The sequence below is a fragment of the Lonchura striata genome, chromosome 2 (genome assembly GCF_046129695.1).
Source record: "Lonchura striata isolate bLonStr1 chromosome 2, bLonStr1.mat, whole genome shotgun sequence".
Taxonomy (NCBI): domain Eukaryota; kingdom Metazoa; phylum Chordata; class Aves; order Passeriformes; family Estrildidae; genus Lonchura; species Lonchura striata.
Window position 1 is genome coordinate 89,359,081 of NC_134604.1, and position 23,541 is coordinate 89,382,621.

The following is a 23,541-nucleotide window of genomic DNA, read 5'->3' on the forward strand; positions in this document are numbered from 1 at the left end:
ACTCTTTTGGGGTATTCAGACAGAATTGACATAATTGGATTTCTGCCCAGATACTGTATTTAGATAGCTTTGGAGATGTCATTAATTTGACAGCTGCCATAGGAAATCTTTGTTTTGACTATTGTTACAGGGTCTGCAATGTTTCTATTGCATTTTCATTTGTAGTCTGCCACTGAACCGCTGTGATTAAAATGAGTATAATAAGACACCATCGAATGTGTACAAGACATGAAAGGGAAAAAATACATGCTAAAAACCTCAGAAGGTAGGCTTTTGCCAAATTTTATTTGGGTATGATGAGATTCTGGAATACGTAGTTATCTTCCAAACACCAGTAACAGCACAGCCTGCAGCTAGAGCTGCTGTGTGCTGTGATGGAACCAAAGCTGCATTAACACTTCTCTTGTTACCAACCTAAAGCAAAGTTTCTGTCTGATTCAGACAAAAACTGCTTCAGCTGCTTTTCTGATGGTTAACTTGGAAGAAAAAACAGGTTTTTTGGGGGACTGTGTTCTTAGGAAGTGGAGGTCCTAGCAACTCAGCAAAGTCATTTCCAAAACGCAACATGGATCTAAGGATCTTTGTCCTGCACACTGAAAGTGGAGATTTTGGGAACTGCTATTCTACTATGTTCAAAGAGGATGGTCACTGTACCAGCTACCAACCTGTATAAGTGGCAAAGCTGCTTCAAAAGTCTTGGACTTCTTTCTGCTATCCTGTCCAAGCCCAGTGGCTCGTTCATGCGGACAGTACTTCACATGCGGTTTGTCTTAACAGAATAGGGCAGAACTTGGAAGATCTTCAGTGTCAGATACTCTGCTTGGACAGTAATGCCTAGAGCATCCTTATTCTTGGTGGTTGAGCATCTGGAAGAAGGATAAAACCCAGATACCTTCAGTGAACAGGCTTAGGCGTGGGGAGCAATGGCTCTTGGTGATGGCAGCTTTTGCTGGGGAGTGCCCAACCATGCCTTGTTCTGTCAGCGTAAATTAATCACTTGCCACTTTGCAGTTTGAGTTATCAAGAAGTTTCTGATGGTGCTTTCCTTTAAGACATCAGTCCGAATCTGCTCTATGCATTTCCTCTAGTTCTCTGTATCTGCCTGGTGGCTTCAAACACAAACACTGACCTTGACCTATCCCTCTTAAAATCACCATTGCCATATATTTTTGCAGCAAGCCAGTGGTGGCAGTATTCTTTTAAATTCAGACAGTGCTGTGTTGAATGTACACATAGGAAAGTGTTTCTTCAGACTAAGAAAGAATGAATAATTTACCGGAATAGAAACTCTAATAAGGATTTCAGCCTTTAACTTTAAATTGCCAGAAGGCTAAGTCTGTCTTACTTGACTCTCTGTGGCCCCTGGTACAGTCCATTGTCTGTTACATCTCACCCCAAAGCAAATAATCTCAAACCATGTAACTGTGAGATTTGCTTATTTCAAGTGTTAGTCATCTTAGCCATGAGTGGTAACCAGTTGTGTCTGCCTAGTGTTTCTCTGATACTGAGTTAATGTTACATTCTTCTGTGGTAGCCAATTCACTGGAATATGTGGCTTTCAGTTCTCTAAAAGGCATCTGTGAATCTTTTTCCAGTGGAGGTGTTAATTTTCAGTAATCTACATGTGCAGATTACTAGATTACTCTAAAGAGTATATTAACATGCTGTTTGTAGTCATCTTCCACAGCCCTGAAATCCACAAGTATTGAGTTAAAAGCTCTGACTCTACTATAGAGGTTTGGAAGAACTGGTATAATTCAGTGGGTTGTATATGTCTTTGCATTTAAAATGTTTTACATAAAGATGCAATAGGAAGAACAGAAGGAACTATTTGGGGTTGGTAAATTGCTAACCACTGGGGTCATCCTCAAAAATTCTGAGCTGATTTTATATTTAATGGAAAAGACTGTTGTCATACCGTTTTTACAAACAAAGCATTAAATTGTTGATAAGAAAAAGGCTGAAGCTCAAATGGAACCAGTTATTAAACTGCTTATGTTTAAAGAACTAGTTTATGAAATTCTTACTAATGATAGATGCTAAGATGTTTCTAAAAGTCATATCTGTAATTTGAATAATAAAGCATCCTATTAAGGAAACCAAAATAATTCTTATGCTCAAACCACAGCCTGAGAAGCTCACTTAGTGAAGTATTGCCTGGGGCTCCAGTCCAATCCTTTCCTTTCCCTAGAGGCACTGTGAGACAAAGTTTAAGAACAGTCTTGGTGCATACAGTTCAGTTTCTGCTTATCTATAAGCAGTTATAACTGGCAATGCAGATCTTTTCACGTATATTTGTAAGGGTTCTTGAAGTGGTTAGAGCTGTCCTAAGCATGAATCAAGACCTTTTGTTTCTTTTCCTGTGTGGGCTTTAGGGATATTTATCCATATCCTTACACAGCCAGCTTGTAAACCCTTAAAGAAAGAAAATAAGAAAAGTTGTGAGCTCTGTTTTCTTACTGCAGATAAAGAAAAAAAAATAGGGTATTGATATAAAATGGAGTTTAAATACTTCACTTTTTACTGATAGTTCTTGAATAGGAATGCTGAAAAAAACTGGAGCTATGATGGTGGCACAGCATCTTTATTGTGAGGTTCCTTTAGCTTACAGAGTGACTGGTCACAGCGTGCATTTATTTTGGTGCTTCATTTTTGGTTTGAACAACAGATGTGTGGGGTTATGGTCAATGGGGGTTTTGAGACTGCAATATTGCATGTCTTCTCAAAGAGTTTATAGCCTTCCTGTCAGGGGAAACTTTCTGGTCACTCATTCATTAATTTTTGACTGTGCTTTATGGGGTTTTTTTTTGTGTTTTTTTTTGGTTTTTTTTTTTTTCATGCAGGGGCTGCCACGGAAGTTTGCAGCTTGGCATAATCAAATATGAATTAGATCATTATCAGCAGATATCAAGATAGAAAATCCTGCTTAATCCAGGAATTTTAAAAATTGCATATTACAACAGGTTTAGGTAGTAATTTGTTATCAGTATTTGGATTTTTTAATAGCTCAGACTTTTGGGGGAAAGCTAGAGAATGTAAAAAGCATATGATTTCTCTTAAAATAATGTGAATTTGTACAATATATGTTGCAGAAGTCTCAGCAGATACATCCATTAACAGATGTAAGCCTCGTCATTTCTTTCTAGTTTAAAAAGATGCTGGTCATCCAAATGATTGGAAGATATGCATACAATAAATAGGAATCTTGCAATAGGAGTTAGGTTTTGAAAGAAAATATTTATTAATTTTAAGTATTGATATTATTTAAACTACCAACTACTTGTGCATCATGAGTAGATCAGGTGGTTGTACAAATATATATAAGAATTATTCTTATTTTTTGGCAACATGTGTGTACTCCAGAGAATATGCATTTTACTGCAGGAGTTAAATGAGAATGCGGGTCAGCACAGATTCTTTAATTTTGTGTGATTTAAGTGTGAGCCGTGCATGTTTTCTCTAACTGCATTTCTCTTCCTATTCCCCCCACCAAGGATATGTTTATTTAAAGAAGAAAGAGTTGTTTGAAGGGCCAGTGATATGTGTCTAACTGCTTCCTCTTCGATACAGACCACATGGCCAGAGGTGCACGACAGCTCTTGCATCCAGACAGGAGCACAGAGAACATGCACAACCTCCTGCCTGTGTGCTGTTCAGCAGAGACATTAATTTCTTGGGGTAACCTGTGCAACCTCTGGTGATGGCTCCAAATCTGGACTGCTTAAAAAGGGCAATTTAAACACAGAAATTTGTCTTTGCTTCAAGGGCTGGTCTCATTTTTATAGCTGGCATACAAGCTCAAGTCTTTTCCAGTGTTTCAAGTATCTCACAGTCTTTTCTGCACGCGAGGCAGTGAACCTATTCTTGTGCCTCATTTCACTTGCTTCCTCGCTGTTAGGTAACCACAATCTTAAGAGAAGAAAAGCTTAGTTGTATAGACTATGTAGTATGAAAGGATTTAAACTCTTTTATTTGTTTTTAAAATTTTCTACATGTTGTAATGCAGTGTTTTAATTTGCTGTCTTTTTGAAACCTTAAATATGATGTAAATCCACTTTTCCTTTTTCTTTTCTCCCTGTGCTTCATACTGACTCTGAAAGTGTATTGTTGGACTAGGAAGTTTAGTATATTAAGCATATACTAGAGCATTAAAAAACTTGTTTGGTTTATTTTCCCTTTAAGCAAATTCAGGCATTGGGCTTTTGAGTGCTTAGGCTGATCTGTCTGCTTCTCCATGGAACGGGATTGTGCTTGCCCAATTGTCTGCATACTTAAAATATTTTGAGCATAGCCTATTCTAATGTAACTTCTTTTGAAATATGTGCCTAATGGAGAAGTCTTAATGGAATACTTTAATAGCCCAAAGTGGTTACCTGCAATTGTTCCAGTGTATTTCAGTCAATTACAAAGGAAGGCAATATTTAATGTTGGAGTGAAGCTAGATGGTGTAATGAACTGGCAGATTGCCAACTTGATCTTCTCCACAGGAGAATTTGTATTAATGTGATGCTTTTCATTTGTTCTCCAGAAGGTCACCAGTAATATGTCAATTGGAGTTAAAATTCCCACACTGTGCAGTACAGGTTTATGGTCAGATCATTCTTGTGTATTAGCATATTAAGTATCAAAGAAATTATTTTAGCTATTTCATGTCAGAATTTAAATAGGAGGTGGTTGGGTATTGGGAAGAGAGCCTAAGAGAATTGTCATAGAAATCATTGCTGTAAGGCTGAATCTGGATTTTAGCCATGGAGATAAAGAAAATGGGGCACATTAGAGCTATTAGTGAAAGAAGAGGTGGTTAATAACTGTGGATATTACTTGTAATGTAGTCATTATAAGACCACCAATTTATTCTGTGAGGTAGTAACCTTTATAATAATCTTCTTATATTAGATGTTATTGGTATTTACTTTCTGGTGCTCATCTGCAAGCATAAAGTTCAAAATTTATTTCTGACTATTGACAGAGGCTTTTTACTATGGAACTTTTATAGTCCTTGTGTTTGGAAGACATTGATTTAGAAAGTAAATGAGTGACTGAAGTTATTGTTGAAGACTAGATAAATCTGTCTTTTTGCTTTGTATGTTTGTAATCCCATGTTCATCCAATTTCTGTACTCTGCTGTTCCTATTTTTTGTCACAGTCTTATTTTCTTTTGCTCTGGGCCTCAAGGGAAGTGTAAGGTATGAAGAGACTCATGAGTGGTAAGGAGCCATGGCACCTTATATGTGGCAGGGCTGACATTACTCCAGTATGATGCCTTGAGTGAGGTATGGCAAATGACACTGTGCTAAATGGTACAGAAGTGGTGGGCACTTGGGATACCTTGGAAGAGGACTACTCACCCCTGTGCCTCCATTTGCTTTGCTGGCTTCCTTGTTGACTTGATTTCCTGAGTTTTCCAATGTTGCTTCAATTTGTCTTTTGGGTGAACACTAAGTCCTGTGTGCTGCAAGGCTTTTGAAGGTGATTGAAAATAATTTTGGACTCTCAAAATTTGACAATTCATTCCCCAGGATGTCTGTGCTATCAAATATTTCTTTCTAGTCCTGGCTAGTAGGACACAGCAGGAGGACCAGAAAGCTCTGTGATGCAAGCTCTGCTTGGGGGCAGATAGTCCCAAACCCTAACTTCTGTTATAATTTTTTGACCCTTGAAAAAAAAGGTCCTGAATTTCTGTAACTTAAAATTGTTTCAAGGAACACATTCTAAAGGAGCATTTTAAATATAATTGAAATATTTGAGGTCTGGGTTTCCATCCTGAGTTTGTGTCACTTGGCAAATCAGTGTTTTGGGTGAAGCTTTGGATTGTGTGGGGGGTGTGATGGAAATCGGCTGCCCCTCTGGGGATGTGACTGTTGGTGTGACTCGTAGCAGAAAACTTCTCTGGCTCTTCCAAAGCAGAGTGAAGATTTTTATCGTGAGAAAAATAGAAAATGGGGTCACAGTGCAACAGGATTGAACCCAAGGAGAACAGAGACCAGTCTGCATCTTGTGCTTGTGTGTCTGTTAGGTTAACAGAATTTTATTTCAATCTAAGTGTTGTTAGGAATCATGGTCATCATTTTCCTTTGACTATTTGCACTATCACCATTAACATTTCAAACTACTTTCAGTGTGTGTTAATTGAGCTGCCAAAATCAAACCATTCTTGCTCTACAGAAGGAAGTTAACATTGTTATGTTAAGATAAACACGACTCATTCTTTTCTTATGCATTTAGATGAAATTTTGACTCACTTTTCCCAACTGTATTTCGTCTCTATTTGACTAATAAATACAGGGCTAGTTTTTCAGGTATTGATGATGAATAATGCTGTTTTCTAGCTCACTTTGAAACACGTGTTCTGTTTGGAAGTATGCATTTGTGAAGGTGGAAGCAATAATTGAGGGAGGTATTGTGCTTTTCTTTAAGGAAAACAAAAACACCCTAACAAAATCAGAGGCTGGTACAGCACTTCAGTGATAGATGGCAATGAGCAGTAGATGATTTGTGAGGTAGGACAAGCAAAGGTAGTACTATTGAGAAGATCTTGCACCAAAAAATGAGGAGATTTTTATTTTCTCTTTTTTTTACCTCTTAATATTAAAAATGCCCTTGTATTATTGACAGGAGAAAAACATATACTACAAAACATTCAGCCAGCAAGAAAATAGATCTGCTCTGCCTCAGGATTTTAATGTTGCTTCATTTATTAAAGCATTTCTCTCATTTATTTGTATCTGTACTACAATTTCAATAGAGCAGTTTTCAGTGGGAACACAGTTAAGGTCTGTAATTAGTTAGAAAAAATGATACAGCAAGATGTTGTTGCCTGTAGTCTGAGTCTGCAGAATACTGAAAACCAGGCGGGGCAGCAGCTATTCCAACCACCTCCTGGAAGAGGAGATGGGATTTATCACCCTCCAGTCCCATCTGTTTTCTACTGTCACTGGCAAATCCTCATTCAGGTGGTGAACTGGATCAGGGGCCTCTTCTGTTGGAATAACATTTTCTCATAATTTTCCATCCTCCATTATTCATTTTTTTTTTTTTAATCTTGTGTGTTTTTCAGGAGGGTTGGCAACAGTTTGTCTCCCCTTGCAGTTGCTGGGGACCAAAGGGTGGGCTTCCAGAGCTGAGGGTCAGGGAGTCTCCTGTTCTTTACCCCCTAACAATATGTTTAGGTTTAAATATTTGTCAGACTGTGACTTTAGTAGTTTGTTACTCCATCTTTTAATGACTGGGAGAGTAAATCTCACTTTGAAACATTTGTATAAGGTATTTATAATACCTTTGTTAATACTTTTTATTCTCCCCTCACTTCATTATCAGGCATGGGATCACTGGGTGACTTGCTCCTTTGAAGTTAATTTCTTCATAGGAGGCTTTTGTAGAGTCACAACTGCTTGGAATCTGTTCAGAAAAGACTTTGAACAGAAACATTTTTGCATGAGTGGCCTGGAGTTGCGTAGGAGTTTTAATTCATCGTCCTTATGAGGTAGAAGCTGCAGCACAAGAAGTTGCTGAGAATTTTTTGCTTCTTATTGAATTGGATCTTAATGGGTTGACAGACATCCTGTGTTGTTGTCAGATATCCTGTGAGTTAGAAGGGTCATTAAAAAACAGAAACAAGTGTTTAAATATTCTGACCTCTCTTCTGAACAGTTACTTTTGCGGCTAGAAATACTTAACAGCACAGTGTAGGCCAGGAGGGACCCATGGACAAGCCATGCACATTCTGTCAAGGCTGAGGTTGCACCTGAGTCTCAAGTTCAGTAGAATTTGAGACTCTCCCAGAAAGAAGGCAAGTCACAGGGGGTATGTGGCTGTGCTTGGCCACCCTTATGACTTCTTTACATCCAGCTAGAATTTCCCTGAATGTGGTTCTATGACCCTTTGACAAGCTTCAGAACTCTTGTTGGGTCACCATCTCTTGTGCCAGAAGTCTTCAAGCCACATGTGGTAGTAATCCAGTTGAATTAGACATCTGTATGTGTGTGAGGCCTTTCTAGATGGAAGTACTCCAGTGCCCCACGAAACTCTTGGCTATGCTTTTGTTGCTGAACCTCTTTTCCACATGTAGAGACACTTTCTTATAAAGTACAGTCAAGTTAAACTGAGTAATGCAAGAGTGAAGGAAACTGTAAATAATGGTGCTTTGTAAAATACAGTATTTCTAAAACTAGGCTGAATTTTTAATTCCATTTCTTGATTGATTTTTCTCTGTATTGTGAAGGCTTAACTTGTATGTGGTTTGGATTGTTTGGGGTTAAAATCACCTTGTATTAATTGAGAGAAATTAAATATGAAGATGGGGTCTGTTGGATCATTCTGCCTGTTCTTCAAGCATCTCATAGGAGGTTTTGACAGTCTGAAAGCTAAATTACCTATTTGGAAGTGTTCTAAGTTTAGTGCTAGAACTAAAATATATGTTTGTTATTTCAGGCGGTGGTGTATATAACTTTGTTGGAGAGTCCTGCCTTTCACTGCCTGGATCCTTTTAACAGTGTGTCAAAGGTGAGTGGTTCCAGTTCAGTCATTATTTTTGTAACTTAAGATAACAAGTGAACTGGATGTATTGCTTGTTTTTGGCTTTTATGTAATAGTAGTGTAGTTGTCTTTTTCTGTCAGTGATATGGGGCAAATCAGTTCTAGCTCTTACTTTCAGAAAAAAAAGAATCCAAGAAAAAGTGATAGGCCCAGACTATTAATTGAGAACTAGGTATTGCTTCCACTGTTTTATGACTGCTGTCTCTTGCTACCTGCTATTCTGACTTGAGACATTTTCCCCTGAAGATGCTGACTGAAAGCATGACATGTTGATGTGGGAAGTATGGAGGAGAAGCAGTCATCCATAAACCAGGGTGGGGCAGGCTTAGTTTTATTCTTTGGTTGAATTCTAAAAACTAAGGAATAGCTTTGAAAGTGTTGAAAGTATTGGGTGTAAAGAAGGTTTTTGTGTTTTCTGCGAGAGCAGAAGAGAATTGCATTCAATGTATAGAGAGCATCTTCCTAGGCTGACTCTGAAGGCCTGAAATAATCTAATGAGTCTGATGTTCCTGTAGAACATCTTTTTGTGGTAGAGTTTGGCTAGCTTTTTTCTTTTAATTTTAGTGACACCCTATTGTCACTTTCTAGTGGCTGTAGTTGGTCTCTGTGGCTTAGTAGGAATTTATTAACATTACTGCTGTACCAAAAAATAGAAGCAAAATGGCAGAACACTGAATAAGCATTCAGCATTGTAGTAGCACAGCATGGAATTTTGGCTTTATTCAGTGCTTTACCATGTGATTTTGTTTCTTCTTACTCAAATTCTTTGTTTAAAAATAATGTTGCCTTCTTCAGGGGGAAGTTGTGAAGTCAAATTATTGACATTTTGGAACCTTCAAATGGAAAGCAATAAATTAAGTTGTATGCCTTGATATTTGGTGTGAGTTCTATGAAATACTTAATTAATTGTTATGAGATGTTGAAATTAGATTTATTTATTCAATAAAATGAAGGTGAACCACTAGAATTAAAAATGAAATCCAGTCTTAACTATAATGTCTCTGTGGCTGCCACATGTCTCTATATGCTTTTGCAAATGATTGATTTTCCTTTAAACTGGAAAAGAAATTCTGAAGCAATACTGATATAGTGGGCTTTGCACTATATTTTCAAATTATCTGACATATGTCTTTAAATATTCTGACAAAAATTTGTAACCCTGGCCTTTCTAACAGATCAGTGTAACCTTGAACACTTAGCTGTTTAAAGACTGATAGTAAGAAACTTTTTGTATTAGTTTTATGTAATATTTTTTCAATTATGTATAAGTAGCAAAATCAAAATATTCTTGAAAAAGCTGTAAATGTGAAAATAAAATAAATACACAATCATAAAGCAAATGATTCATTAAGCTGTTGACTTAGTAATTGTAAAATTATTTTTTTGCAATAATTTCTTCTCAAAATTAAGCTGGTATTTTATTGACTGTGGGCTAAATTATTTATTTCAAATATGTAATATAAAACACATTAGAGCTTTATCTTTGGAATCTCTTTCTTGTCCTTTTTTATAATAGTTTTAAGTTAAATACTTAAAACTATGTGAAAAGATTTTTTAAATAGTCCACTGCTCACTTAAAGGAAATAGGTGTCTAAAGTCTTGGTTATGTACTTAGTCATCTTTATTTCTTGAGCTAGTTGCTGTGATATATGGCATATTGAGCAATTTTTCTTTTACTCTTTTATCCAATAATGTGAAGAGAACTGAACATGCCCAAATTGGAGTTCTTTATATCAGGTGAAGGTTTTATGTATTTTGTCAAGAGGCAGTAAATAGATAACAGCTCACTGAAAGAAGTTGAGGAAGAACTACCTGGACATGTCATTTGGTGGGGTGTGTAAGGAGTATCTCTCTTTTTGTATCCTTTTTTCCTCCTTTTTTATTGAAGAATGAGTATCAGGATATTTTCTGTGTATAATTGGACCACACTCAATTTCAGTAACAAAATTCAATCTAACTTTATTAATATTTTGTGCCTTTTTCTTTACTTTGTGTGTTTGTTTCTGATGGACTATGGTAAATATATGGATCTGGAAAAACTGGAGCATTCTCATGCTGTTCCCAAAGGGAAATGAATGCATATGTGTAAGTTCAGTAAAGCCTACATTTGTAATACTTTGTTGAACCAGGACATAGTAAACCTTTTGACCTTTGAAAAGGAAATTAAATTGGCAACAAAGTAAATTTTCAGAAATTACACTCCAAGTCCTTAAACTTCACTAAACTGCAGGCAATCATGTATCCTTAAAGGATTTTGTGGTTATCAGGGTTTGCCAGGCCTTCTTTTATGTAGCTGGGCAAACTGACTTTTTCCGTTGTTTCCTTTCCTCTCCCTCTCCTCTAACATCATATTTTATATAGTGGTATTCTGTACTTTTCAACTGTTCCCTCATTCACTTGCAGTAATTGAATCAAAACCGAGATCTCATGCTGTATTTTAACAACAAAATATTTTGACAAGTGATTGCAGTATTGATGTGTGCATTGAGCATTTTGTATTTTAGATTTAAATATTTTGGGAAATGTTCTGTGATTTTTTGATACTTGATACACTTGTGTGGAATGATTTGTTCTTTAGGGCTACCTCTGTACACAGGAAGGAGATTGTTAGATGAGATCAGAAGCAAACCAGTACGAGCAAAGTTATCAATGTCTTCATACTCAGCAGATTTGTCAAAGGCTGCAGTACCACAGCATGGAACAGAAATCTTTATCTGAAAATATTCTCGGAGCAGCCATGATAGAGATGAGCTCCTCACATTTTGAGACTGGGGACCTGCACACAGCTTCTGACCAACTGATCCTCCTCCTGTGTTCAAGAGCAAAAAGCACCACAGACATTTCAACTTGCTGGAACTGTTTGTGATACTGTATCAGAATATTTATTGGTATTTTTCTGTGATTCAGCATGTTTGTAGTTGTTGATTTTTGGGTATCTTTTAACCCAAGGTAAATGATACCGGTTCTCAGTGTTTCATATGAGTTAGTTGTGGGAAACTTTGTTTCTGACAGTTAAGTAGAGAATGAAAGGTATGTGCTGAGTGGATGTCTGGATTCCTTTCTCTTTAAAAAATATTACTGTAATTGGACCAATTATCAAAGGTGCCCAAAGTGATTATAAGACTTTGAATGCAACTTCAGTGTTAGTTAAATATATTTACAGACATTTAGTATAATGAATGAATTTATAGAATACTGCCTGTTATGTTATGGTAGTGGCGTAGTACTTTATAACCTATAATTGAGGACAGTGGGGAAGACCACTTTAAGCTCACTCTTACATTTCCCTTACCACAGATATGCACCTTGAATAAATTGATCTTCCCTAAATTACATTACTTTAGTATTTCTTTTTTAGATTTTTTCCTGCATTTTTTCTGTTTCTCTTTGTAGTAATTGTAGCTCTTTGCTTGAACTATAGGAATGTTTTAATAATATAATATTAATAATAATATGAAAGTTAAGAATCAGTTTTCTAATTTTTTCCAGTTTTGGTAGTTTCAGGTGCAACTCATGTGTGAGTTATCAGCAGTACCTGTTACAGCTCACAAATGTCCTTTGCAGTGTGCTTTAATTGCAGTCCATATGGATTCTTCATCAGAGAACACTGTACAGATTTCATCAATGCAGGAAAATTAATTTCAGTAAAAATATAACAATGACCACATTTCTTTCATGATGGAAGTAGTTTTGGCATATGAGAGCCAATGTGGAATTTTGTCTTATCATCCACTTTGTCAATTTTTCTGAGCCAAATAGTTTGGTGTATTATCTGAATGTTGAAGTTGGTGAATTTCACAGAAGGGAGGAATATTTAAAAGTTAGTGTGGTATATTTCTTGTGGAATTCCATTTCTAATAATTTGGCTAATTAATCTTGGATTACAATTACTGTTTGCACTATAGTAACAAAGCTTCAATTGTACTAAGCAGAGAGAACTGAGAAAATGAGCTTGTCCTGTTGTTTATTTTTTAAGCCAGTAGTAATGCAAAGCACAAAATACCATGTGTACAGATGCAAACCTTTTACACTTTTTTTTTCTTTTCCCTGATTTTAAGTTTAAGAGCCTTATTTTAAGACATCATGGGTTCCTTGCCATCTTGTGGATTGAAGCCCCACTTTCCTTTGTACTTTCTTTTTGCATCCTTTTGTTTCAGGGATTTCCTGCAGCTCTCATCCCTCCTTATTTTGGAGGCTGTTGTTTGTGTCAGCTGCTCTTAGTTGTTCCTGGCAGTAGAGCCTTGGTGTAGCCTATTTTGTACCTGCTCCATCCTCTCTTTTATCCCCCCCACCTTTTAAATGATCCTTCTCCTGATTTTTGATTCAGCAGCTTTATGTGTAATCCTTCCAGGTACTGTTGTTGCCACTTAGACTGTTTTTTTCCTCACTGGTTTGGGTCCTTGGATTTTTGTAGAACACCTTTTCCTTATGACTGCTTGTTCCACTTTTTCCTACTAATATTTAAAATTTACTGATAGCCATATTTTTTTTTTTTTAATATTCAATATCATCAGACGTGTTCATGTATATGAGCTAGAAATATGCTTTATGCAAGCAGCTACAGTGGGTGATGTCAGAGAGATATTTCTCTGAAGCAGCAGGTTGTTGGGGGATCCAAATTTTCCCAAGAGGCTGATTTTATATTCTCTATTTTGTATTCTCTATCTTGCACCAAAATCCATAGCTCTTAGCACATTCTCTGATAAGCTCAGTTGTCTCATACCATTAATTCTCAGGTTATCACATACCAGCCCCAAAAATGTTGTTGAATGAGGGTTAGATTGCTCTTTATATTTGATCTCTGAATTTGTTTTTCAAGATTAAACAGTCAGAGTATTAATTTTCCTTGCTTAGTCCTCCCTGAAGATTACTGAATGGTATTTTCTGCCAGCCTTAGATTTGCATAGGATCTGCAAATGTCTGTTCCATTATTGCTGGAGAGAGGGCTGGTTTATAATGGTAAAGGTAACGTGGATGTAAGGTAACGTGAAACATTTATCTCAAAATGAAAGGATGTTGACATCCATGAGTTTACTTGAATGTTTGCACTAGAACTACAAAATGTGTGTGTATTTATGTTTATAAAATTGGTTTTGAAACTACCTTGTAAGCAAGGTAGTTTCTATGGAGCACAATTGTGCTCCACAGAATTTGAATTTACTGTCAATGGAATGATGGAAGCTAGCATTCTCAGCTACTGACCTGCACTTCAGGCACTCTTTGGATGCATGGCTGCTGTACCTTTCTGACTGAAGTGAATTTCTGCAACTTCAGGAAGTCTTGAGCTGTGAGCTGTAAGTCTTCTTCCATGTGACTGCTCACACATTATTATGTGGCCAAAATGGGGATGTCCCATTTGTGTGCTGGGCTTATGTCCATTGTGTGAAGAGCAGCTGCTGCTTTGTATTCTTCAGGAGAAAAGTGGTGGCAGAGAGATCAGAAGCCTGCTGGTTGTTGCAACCTGCTTCCTGCCTGTGGTTTAGGAAGAGGGGAGAAAAGTGACAGCACAAAGTAGGTCACCGGTCAGCTAAAGATTCTGGCCTTTAGGAGGCTGGCTGGGCATTTTGGCATTTCCACATTGTGAGTCATTACCCTAACTAATCCTGAAAAAAATCCTGAAAATAAGAGAAAACTGAGGGCAATATTTAATGAAATTACATAGTGCTGCTTAGCTTTACAGACTATAGCTTGATTTCAGGGTGGAGTTTTTTGACTCATAACAGTTCAGACCAAGACCTGTTCCTCAGAGTTTATTTTGCAAGAAGCTAAAGAACAAATAAAGTAAAAATGCTTGAAACAGAGATTCTGTGAAGGGATGTCTCTATAAGTTCTCCTTGGGGTCCTGAGAAGGAGGGCATGAGTGTATCTTCCTACTTGTCCCTATTCCCTTTTTTCTCTATTTTCTCTAGATTCTATTTTATTCTGTTACCTTGAGGTGATTTGCAAAATTTTGCATGCTGGCTCCTATTTCTGTTTAGTCATGTAACTTGCTGCTTTTTTAATACACTGCACTACAGCTTCCAGGATTTGTATGTCGGTTTTCATCAGAACACCTTTCATGGAGGCTTGGTCCAGATTTGGTAACACTGTTGTCTTGCTTGAGTAAGGTCTGAGTTAGATAATGAAGAAATTGTCTACTTCTGTTGTAACATTACTTTTAACAGGGCTGTGGTGTGTCGCTTTTGGATTTTGACTAGAAGTAATGCTTAGTACTTGACAGCGTCTTGTAGTACCGTAGTATTTTGTATGGCTTCCAGCTGAACTGGTATTTGAGAGCAATTGCATAGTCATTTTTATTGAAAATCAGTAGCAGGATAAATTTTGAAATTTGTATTAATCTAGAAGGAACAAGAACACTGTGGTTAAAGGTCCACATTTCAGACCTGTGTTTTTGAACCTGTTTACCTTTATTTAATCTTTGCTCTTGTACAGATTTTAATCTCTGTTCATGTTTGGAAATTATTTGGCTGCTATTTTTTCCCTTTCATTTTTGTTGATGCATTTTATTGTTATCTGGTGAGAGTAAGGAATAAAATGTGTCCGTGAGTGTGTGAGGGTAGAATGTCTCATCAGTGCAAGAATACGTAACATTTCTGAAAAAAAAAAGGAATGTGATATAGCAGCCAAAACCGAATGTTTAATTTTGAACTAAGTTATTGCAGGGAGGTTTTATTAAGGAAAAGAAAACTTTGGAGAAATTTGACAGAAGATAAAAATAATAGGAGGAGATTTAAATGCATTTGGAAGTACTCCATTTTGTTCAAGCACTGAAAGTGAGAGTAGGAATGAAGGAGGATGAGCGTCCAGCATCACGAGGCAATGTTGGTCTCTCTTGAATGTATATTTTCCTTTTAGAAATGTAGACTTTTGTAATTGCTTATTTTTGGTTTTGAGTAACTGTTTCTGTGGAAAAAGACAGATATTCCTATTCCAGTGAAAATTTACTTTCAGAAGCTTATCCTTTTGAGCAGCACATCTGGTGCAGTAGAAAATTGTGTTGGGATAATAGCAGTGGAACAACTTTTGAGATTGTCTGTGTAAGCCGTCTTAGAGCAGCTGGCACCTGAACTGCAACATAAGAGCTCAGAATAAGGAGCATTTTCCTAACATACTTACAGAAACGTGTTCTCTGGAGCACTCCTGGGGTTTTAGAAGGAGGGTTTTAGAAAATCCCCTTTCATCCTTTTCATCTTCTGTGAGAGGTGCTTCTCTCTTGGCTTTGTGTCCCTCTCCATCAGCTGAGGAATTAGCAATTGCTAGCTGCTGTAATTGTGTAGCAAAGCACTCACAAGTACAATTTTTTGGAAGAGGTCCTCATTTATACTGGCGGAAGACATGTAAGAAATAATTGGATTGAAATGAATGAATGCTACCAACAATCCAGACCAAAAATGTGGTCTTGGTATTAAATTTAAAGCATTCTTTTAAAGTTATAGGACAAGTAATTTTGAAACCTTTGTTTAGGAAAGTTTGAGGGATAGTGTTTCCTCTGCATTTTGTTTTGGGAGTAGTAAGAGAGGATTCCTTGTATTGACTCTGAAGTGCTGTTAGATGGAAGAATAAGTAATTTTAAGGGGAGACTGGGATTGCCATTTCTTGCCTAGGCTTATACTTTCTTGGTTAGCACAGCAGTCAGCATGAGTGACAAAAGACTTGTGAAGCTGCAGCATTCACTCGCATCTCATAAAAGAGCCAAGAGTGTTTCTTTATTTAAATTGTTCTTTCACTGGGTGCATGTCCTATCAGGAAATTAAAAGCATAGCTTTCTGAGTTACTATCTCGTGTTCCAGTCATTTTCAGGAAGATGTACAGATTTATACAGGAATAAATTTAATACTATTAGCTGTCTCTTAATGAAATCTAACACTGCATCTTTCAAGCTGCCTCTTTGGTTACATGCATAAGCACAGAATCAAGAATGGTATCTTATGTCCAGTGATTATTTTTACTTGTAGACCCTGCTTCTAGAAAGTAGATTTTTGTCTGAGAAACTTTCCTAGATATGAGAAATAGGTTTTCATTAACCACAATTCAGCTTTGGAACTTTGCCTTGAGATTTAAATGGGGGAGTATCTTTGGTTTTTTCCCCAGTGCTACATGCACCCTTTCACATTGAATAAAAATTTTGGTCCAGGTAACTAAGAATTTATTCAGCATTCAAAATGACAATAAACTGCAAAGTTTACAGGAACAGAGTCTGAACAGGACCTTTAAATTAATTAGTACTCTGTGGACTAGAACATTTAAAATTATTATAACCATTAAAATTGTTTTCTAATTTTCCTGCTGTTATGAGATAAGTTGATGGGGCAAATTTTGGAAAAGCAAGTGATAAATTGCTTAAGACTATAGAGTGAATGGGTAGCTGTTTCTGTGGAAGCAGTTGTAATGGGCCAGTATATATATATTGGCAAATATATTTTTTTTTCCCTTAAAAACTTTGGAAATAAATGGGTTTTTGAACTGAGCAAACATCTCTTCCTCTTTCTAGTTAAAAAGTGAATATATGATTTTTCCATTGAGGAACAGAAGGTCAGCAGTTCAGTTTTATTTTCAGCATTTTATAGACAGTTTAAAGTGAAATCCCTTGAAAAGTAGGTAGCGGTGTTTCAAGGGATTAGCAGTAAAACATAGCAATCCACAGTGATTCTGAGCTTTGTCCTTCTGTGTGAGATCAAGGTTAAACTTATGTCTGAGGACTGTTCTTTGTTTATATAATACATAAATGTACTAATACTTCCAGTGAAGTGTAACTCCTGCAGGCCATTGAATGTTTGAGCTATGGGAGAAGAAGCAGCAGTGGAAGCAAATCTTTCAAACAGTTTATTATTTGGAATCTTGAAAGAAATTCAATGATGTCTCCTTTAGGAAATCTCATGGTGTTCACCGTGTCCTGAGTGGCTGGCTTGGTTTCATATCGAGAAGGAAGGTTTACTGATAGTAAGGATGAAAGTCTATGAACAATTTTGGCAGAAGTATTCTGGTATAGGAGAAATCAAGTTCCCTTAGCACGATGCTCACACATAACCCATTTCAGTAAAGTAGTCCAGGTCTTACTAAATGTTTAGTGGCACAAGCTTTCTTTCCCAAGTGGAGACAGGATTTAGAGTCAAAATGCATAATGCAATTGCAGCTAAACATTTCTTCTTTCACAGAGCATGGATCACCACTCTGTCTTATAGCTCTGTCATATTGCTAAGTTTACCTAAATGTTCTCTCAGTAGAGCGTCTGTTTTTTTTTTCCCTGACCTTGTGTTCTTGGCTCCCTCCTATGCTGTTTTTGTAAAGAGCCGTGGAGAGGTTAAGTGTGAAATGGTTTGTAATTTTGTCTTATGTAGACACCTAAGGTATGTTTTATTCTTCCTGGACTTTCCATTCTCTTTTATCTTGTTTGCTTTTTGTTTCATGTGTTTCTGAATAGAGAGGTAAACTTAAATGCTGTCTGCTGGGAAAAGTGGAGAGAGAGCCATCCAGAGCAACAGTAACAAACATTAAGCTTATCTGTGTCTCTGACTTTGTAGAAACACCAGAACACCCATAAACCAATGCAGAGATACCGTCACTAATCATTGCTGCTGTTTTAGAGGTGAGATGAGGTCTCCTTTCCAAAAGTTTTCTTTAGGGCTGCAGAGTTTATTAACTGCATCATTTTTTAAACTGCTTTTAAAATAATTCAGGAAAAGGTAAGCCAATGATCTTTTCTCGCCCTCTTGCTATATCTAAATGTGAGGCAGTTTGAGATTCTGTTGTGTTTACTCTGCAGCCAAGAAAAATGGGCCAAAAAAGCTGCCACCTTTCTGTTTGTCTCATGCTGTTTGTAGTCAAAAGGTCTGAAGATATTCTTTCTGCACATTCTGGGTATTCCCACTGCTGTCTAGAATGTACCATTGCTCTTGGTTGCCTTCAAAATAAAACAAGAAGACTTTTTGCACTAATAGTGGAAAAAGTCACCACAGGTTGTGTCGTTCACAGTCGCTGCATCTGCATTAAGCTGCTGATGGAGGCAGAAAAAACCTTGCAGCTGCTGCATGTACTTGCCTGAGCCCTGCCTGCTGCTGGGGATTGCAGCAGCAGGTGCAGGAAAGAGGTTGAGGGCAGATGGCAGAAGCACAGGGAGGGTAAAGGCTGGAGGAAGGGCTGGCCAAGAAGAGGGATGTTAACCAACTGTCTGTTGTTAGAGTTGTTTTATAATCAGTCCTTTTTTGTTTTTTTCTTCTCATCTTTCAACAAATTAAAATGAGCAAAGGTGACAGTTTGACATTCCCTGTGTTTTCTGGTAAATGTATGATAAAAGGGCATGGAAAGATATATAGCCTTCAAGATACAGGGAAATACCTTCTTCCAAAAATATGGTCTGAGATGAAACAGTAAAAATCATCTAACTGCAAAAATCCTCTTAGTGTTGTTTTTTGCTTGGTCTCTAGAAGGTTGCCAGTACTGTCTGTTAATCTTTGCCCTGTTTTCTGAATGGCATACAGATATGCATTTCTTAAAAACATCACACATCCCAAACAAACTAAAACATGTTTGTTTGGTTTTCTTAATCCCTTAAGGCTGTCATTCCATATTTATGGGAAAATTTGAGCTAGGTTTTTCTTACAAGCCTTTGCCTTGTCTGTTGGTGGCTATACTAAGCTTAGTTAAAGACATGAGAAAGTGTTTTCTCTAATTTCTATTACTATTGTTATGTATCTCCTAAGCATAAGTAAGTTATAAGGCTTGTAGCTAGTACTATGTAACTGTAACATGAGCTGCTATATTTCCAACTTGTTCCTGTAGAATACCAGCTTTTTTGTCCTTTGAAATAGATGATTTAAATTTAAATCATCTTTCAGAAGCTGAAAACTAACACTGCCTACTTTGTAACAGTCATACTGTCCTGAAAAAGGCTATATAAATATCCTTTTCAAGTAAAACATCAAAAGACTTTTAAAAACTCAGCATCCTGAAACAGCAGAGTGCTTATCATGTAAATAGGAAAGATTGTACTTAGTGTTTATGTGTCTTAAAGTCTGCTGCATTGATTAAGCATTTGTATCTTGAACTGCACCAGATGAGGAAATTTAGGGTATAGCAGTATTACTAATGGAAATCTTAAAAAAATATCGAACTGGGAGGGTTAGCTTGTGTGAAAGTCATGATATAAAACAAGAGTGCATAAAATTAGAGTGGTATTGCATGACTAGTAAGCCAGAACTCAGATTTGCATCCTTCTGATGTTGTAGCAGCCTACCTTATAACAGCCTGGATGGCTTTCTCTTTGTACTGCCAGAGAGTGAGCAGTCCAAAGTATCTGCTACTTTTCATAGAATCATAGAATATTTAGTGAGGAGGGACATCTTCATGTTGACCAGGTTGCTCAGGGTCTTTTCTAATCTGACCATGAATATTTCTAGGGATGGAGCATCTTCCACATCTCTGGGAAACCTGTTCCAGTGTTTCACCACTCTCACTGTAACAAAAAAAAAAAAAAAAAAAAAAAAAAAAAAAAAAAAAAAAAAAAAAAATATATATATATATATATATATCTTTCTTATATCTAGTCTAAATCTACTGTCTTTTAGTTTAAAACCATTGCCCCTTGTCCTATCTCAATAGGCCCTGCTAAAAAGTCTGTCCCCATCTTTCTCTAGAAAGGCCCCCTTTATGCACTGGAAGATTGTATAAGGTCGTCTCTTGTCTGGGCTGAACAACCCCAACTCTCCAAGCCTGTCTTCATAGAAGAGGTGCTTGAGCCCACTGAGCATCTTGGTGGCCCTCCTTTGGATCTGCTTCAACAGGTCCGTGTCTTTTTGTGCTGAGGACCCCAGATCTGGATGCAGTATTCTGGATGGGGTCACACCAGAACAGAGTAAAGGGGCAGAATCACCTTTAACCGACTGGCTGTGCTGCTTTTGATACAGCCTAAGATGCAGTTGGATTTTTGGGCTGCAAGTAGACATTGCTGGGTCATGTCCAGGATTTTATCTACCAATGCTCCAGAGTCCTTCTCTATAGGGTTGCTCTCAGTCCCTGCATCCCTGAGCCTGTACTGATACAGAGTTGTCCTGACCCAGGGACAGTACCTTGTACTTGGCCCTTTTGAGCCTCCTGGGGTGAGCATTGGCCCAGTTCTTGAGCTTGTCTGTGTCCCTCTGGATGGCAGCCCATCCTTCAGTTTTGATACTGCAGTTTGGTGTTATATGTAGACTTGCTGAGGATGTGCTCAATTCCCCCATCTGTGTCACTGATGAAGACATAGAACAGTGCTGATCCCAGTATGGACTCCACTATGGACTCCACTTGCCTCTGATCTCCATCCAGACACTGAGCCATTGATCAATGTCCAGATACCTTCTGGATGTGACTATCCAGCCAATTCCTCATCCACTGAGTAATCTATGCATCAAATCCATATCTCTGCAATGTAGAGAGATGTTCTGGGGGATGGTGTCAAAGGCTTTACTGGAGTCCAGACAGAAAACATCTGTATGCTTTCCCTTATCCACAGTTGTAGTCACTCCATCATAGAAGGCCACTAAGTTGGTCAGGTTAGGCTTACATTTGGTGAAGCCACTTTCTCACATAACCATTAGCAATTTTATTCCTATTTGGTATTTTCCAAAACCTTATGTTGTGTTTCTTCTTGCAGCTTTCGGCATTGTATGCCTCAAATTATGAATCTTTATTAGCCTGAATAATGGGCAGCTGTGACTGTGAGGTGACTTTGGCTTTCAAGAATGGAAGAAAAATGTGAACTGGAAAATTGCCCTCACTGCATTCATTGTGCATGGCAGCCTCTTCTTTTGAGGGCATCCCCATGGGTCTTGTGCAACAGGCACTTTTGCTACACCTTCCTGCTGAAGTGGAGCTTGGAGAGCTGGAAAAACCTACAGCCATCAGATACTGACATCAATAAGAATCTGAGCTGCAAGCAAAACATAAGTCTTGCTTAGGAGATACGGCCTTTTTGTTTAAAACTATTCCTTTTCCTTAAATGTTGAGTTTACATTTGAAGCAGCCCCTGTTTGAGTATTTCACCTGAACAGATTCATTTGTGTGATAGACATCATGAAAACTTTGGAGGAGAAAATTTTTTACTAACATATTTTTATAAATTATCTAAGGATAAACACACAAAAGATTTTGTTTTTGTTGAATGGTAAAATGCTTAGCAGGAAAGATGTATTTCTAGGTGTTTCTAACATACTTTCTCCTTTATTTCTTTGTCTGCCTTTTTAAAAGACCTAAGCCACTTAAAAGATAAAAAAATTGTTTAAGCTCTGTGCTCTATTGGAGCTATGCAGAAATTCGTTACCACTAAACTATTCTTGAGGTTTCCTGTTTTCAGTTGTTCTGCAATGTGAGATACAAGGTGCCAGCATGTAGATGCAGCTGTATTAGAGATTGGGTTATCAGATATGTTGTGGGGCCAACTTTGCCTGGCAGCTGTCAAAGGCATTTGGCTGCAGACACAAACTCCAGCCCTCGCACCACTGTGCCCGTAAACAGTGGCAGGCCACACCAAGGGGACAGGATCTCAAGTGTGCAGGTAGCAAGGTCAAGTTAGTACAGCTCTAAACTACTGGTTAATTATGAGTGATTCTTCACCTTTTTTGGAGATATACCACCTGATTATGTTAACAAGAAGTATCATCTAAGAGCCTCATCCTTTCTGTGCCTGTAGAAGGGGACTGTGGCAGGGCTGTCCTGCCTGCATGCACAGGCTATAGTGCCTCTGGTGCCATTAAGTGTTGCATCAGCCTGGATTACCATCATCCTTTCATTTATAATTATGTCTTTCTGGTTGTTTTAATTTTTTTTCTTCACCCCAAGCGACTCAAAAGGAAACCAGGTGCTTTTTGTGCTTTAGAACAAATGTCTCAGTGCTGCCAAAAAAGCTCATGGCACCTACTGAGCCTGCCTTTGAGTTGCTCCTGCATTGTGGCTGTCCCTCAGCTCATTGTTAAATCTCTCCAGCTTGGGTGGATGGCTAGACCTAAACCAGGATCTCAAAAGAAGTGGAAAAAACCCAAATTTAATGAGTAGCTAAAACTGTAATAGCTTTGTGGACATTTCTGATATCTTGGGGTGCATTTGAACATGAATGGTGTTTTAGTTTTTCATATTACTTTTATATGCTAGTTAATGACAAAGAAGAAAATGATTGTCTTTGAAAAAATAATCCTATATGTAGAAATAAGTATTAAACTTTTTTCCTGCATCATGTGCAGTCAGCTTAATATTCTCTCTAATTCTGTACTTATTCTTTTGCTAATATTTAAATTATTCCAATGCAGTTTTAATACCTTTTTTTATAGTTCTTGATGAGCTGAATTTTACTTATTTCAGTACTTTCAGTTTGCACTTCGGTACTTTCAGTTTGCACTTCAGGACTCAAGCTTATTGCTGTCAGTTTTCCCTATTCATGGAAAGGACCAGGGAGAGGGGACACAGAAAACCTCTAGAGCTTTTTACTTCACTTTTTTAACAGGTTATTTTTTAATCAGTTCTTCTTTTTGTGCGAGTAGGATGCAAATTGTAATAAAACATTCCTCCTTTGCAGTGGATGAATTTGTTCACATCTTTGTTCACATTTAGTTTTACACCTTCCACTCATCTTTGCTTTCAACTTTGGAAAACTGATCCCCTAAAATACAGACAGCAGCACCTATTGATCATGACTGTGTCTTCAGTTTGCACATCAAAGTAAATTAGATAATAATTACTTGCACTTACTCAGCTATCACTTTTAGTTCTGTAATCAATGCATCCTAATGAGACCTAATAGTGAAATCCCACAAATTAATTGTCAAGCTTGTGCTGAAATGGTCAACTATTTTAGGTGCCTGGGTGTGGGGGCCTTTTTTGCTCAGGTATGGGTTTGATACCTCAGAACCACGTAGCTGGGTGATGAATGCTTGTTCACTACAGCCATTTAGTTAACTTCCTTTAAAAGAGAGAGAGAGTAGTCTGATGCAGTGACCTCTTTCTGAAGAAATGTGTCTCTTGGGGTGGGTTGACACA

General features: G+C 37.5%; 1 protein-coding gene across 1 annotated transcript in view; it reads left to right on the forward strand.

Annotated features, from left to right (window-relative positions):
- Positions 1–23,541, forward strand: part of NCK2 (NCK adaptor protein 2) — an 83,047-nt gene that overhangs the window by 22,770 nt on the left and 36,736 nt on the right. Inside the window, exon 2 of the mRNA XM_021538106.3 lies at positions 8,431–8,502. The gene's annotated coding sequence lies outside the window, so the exon portion shown is untranslated. The remainder of the gene's footprint in view (positions 1–8,430; positions 8,503–23,541) is intronic.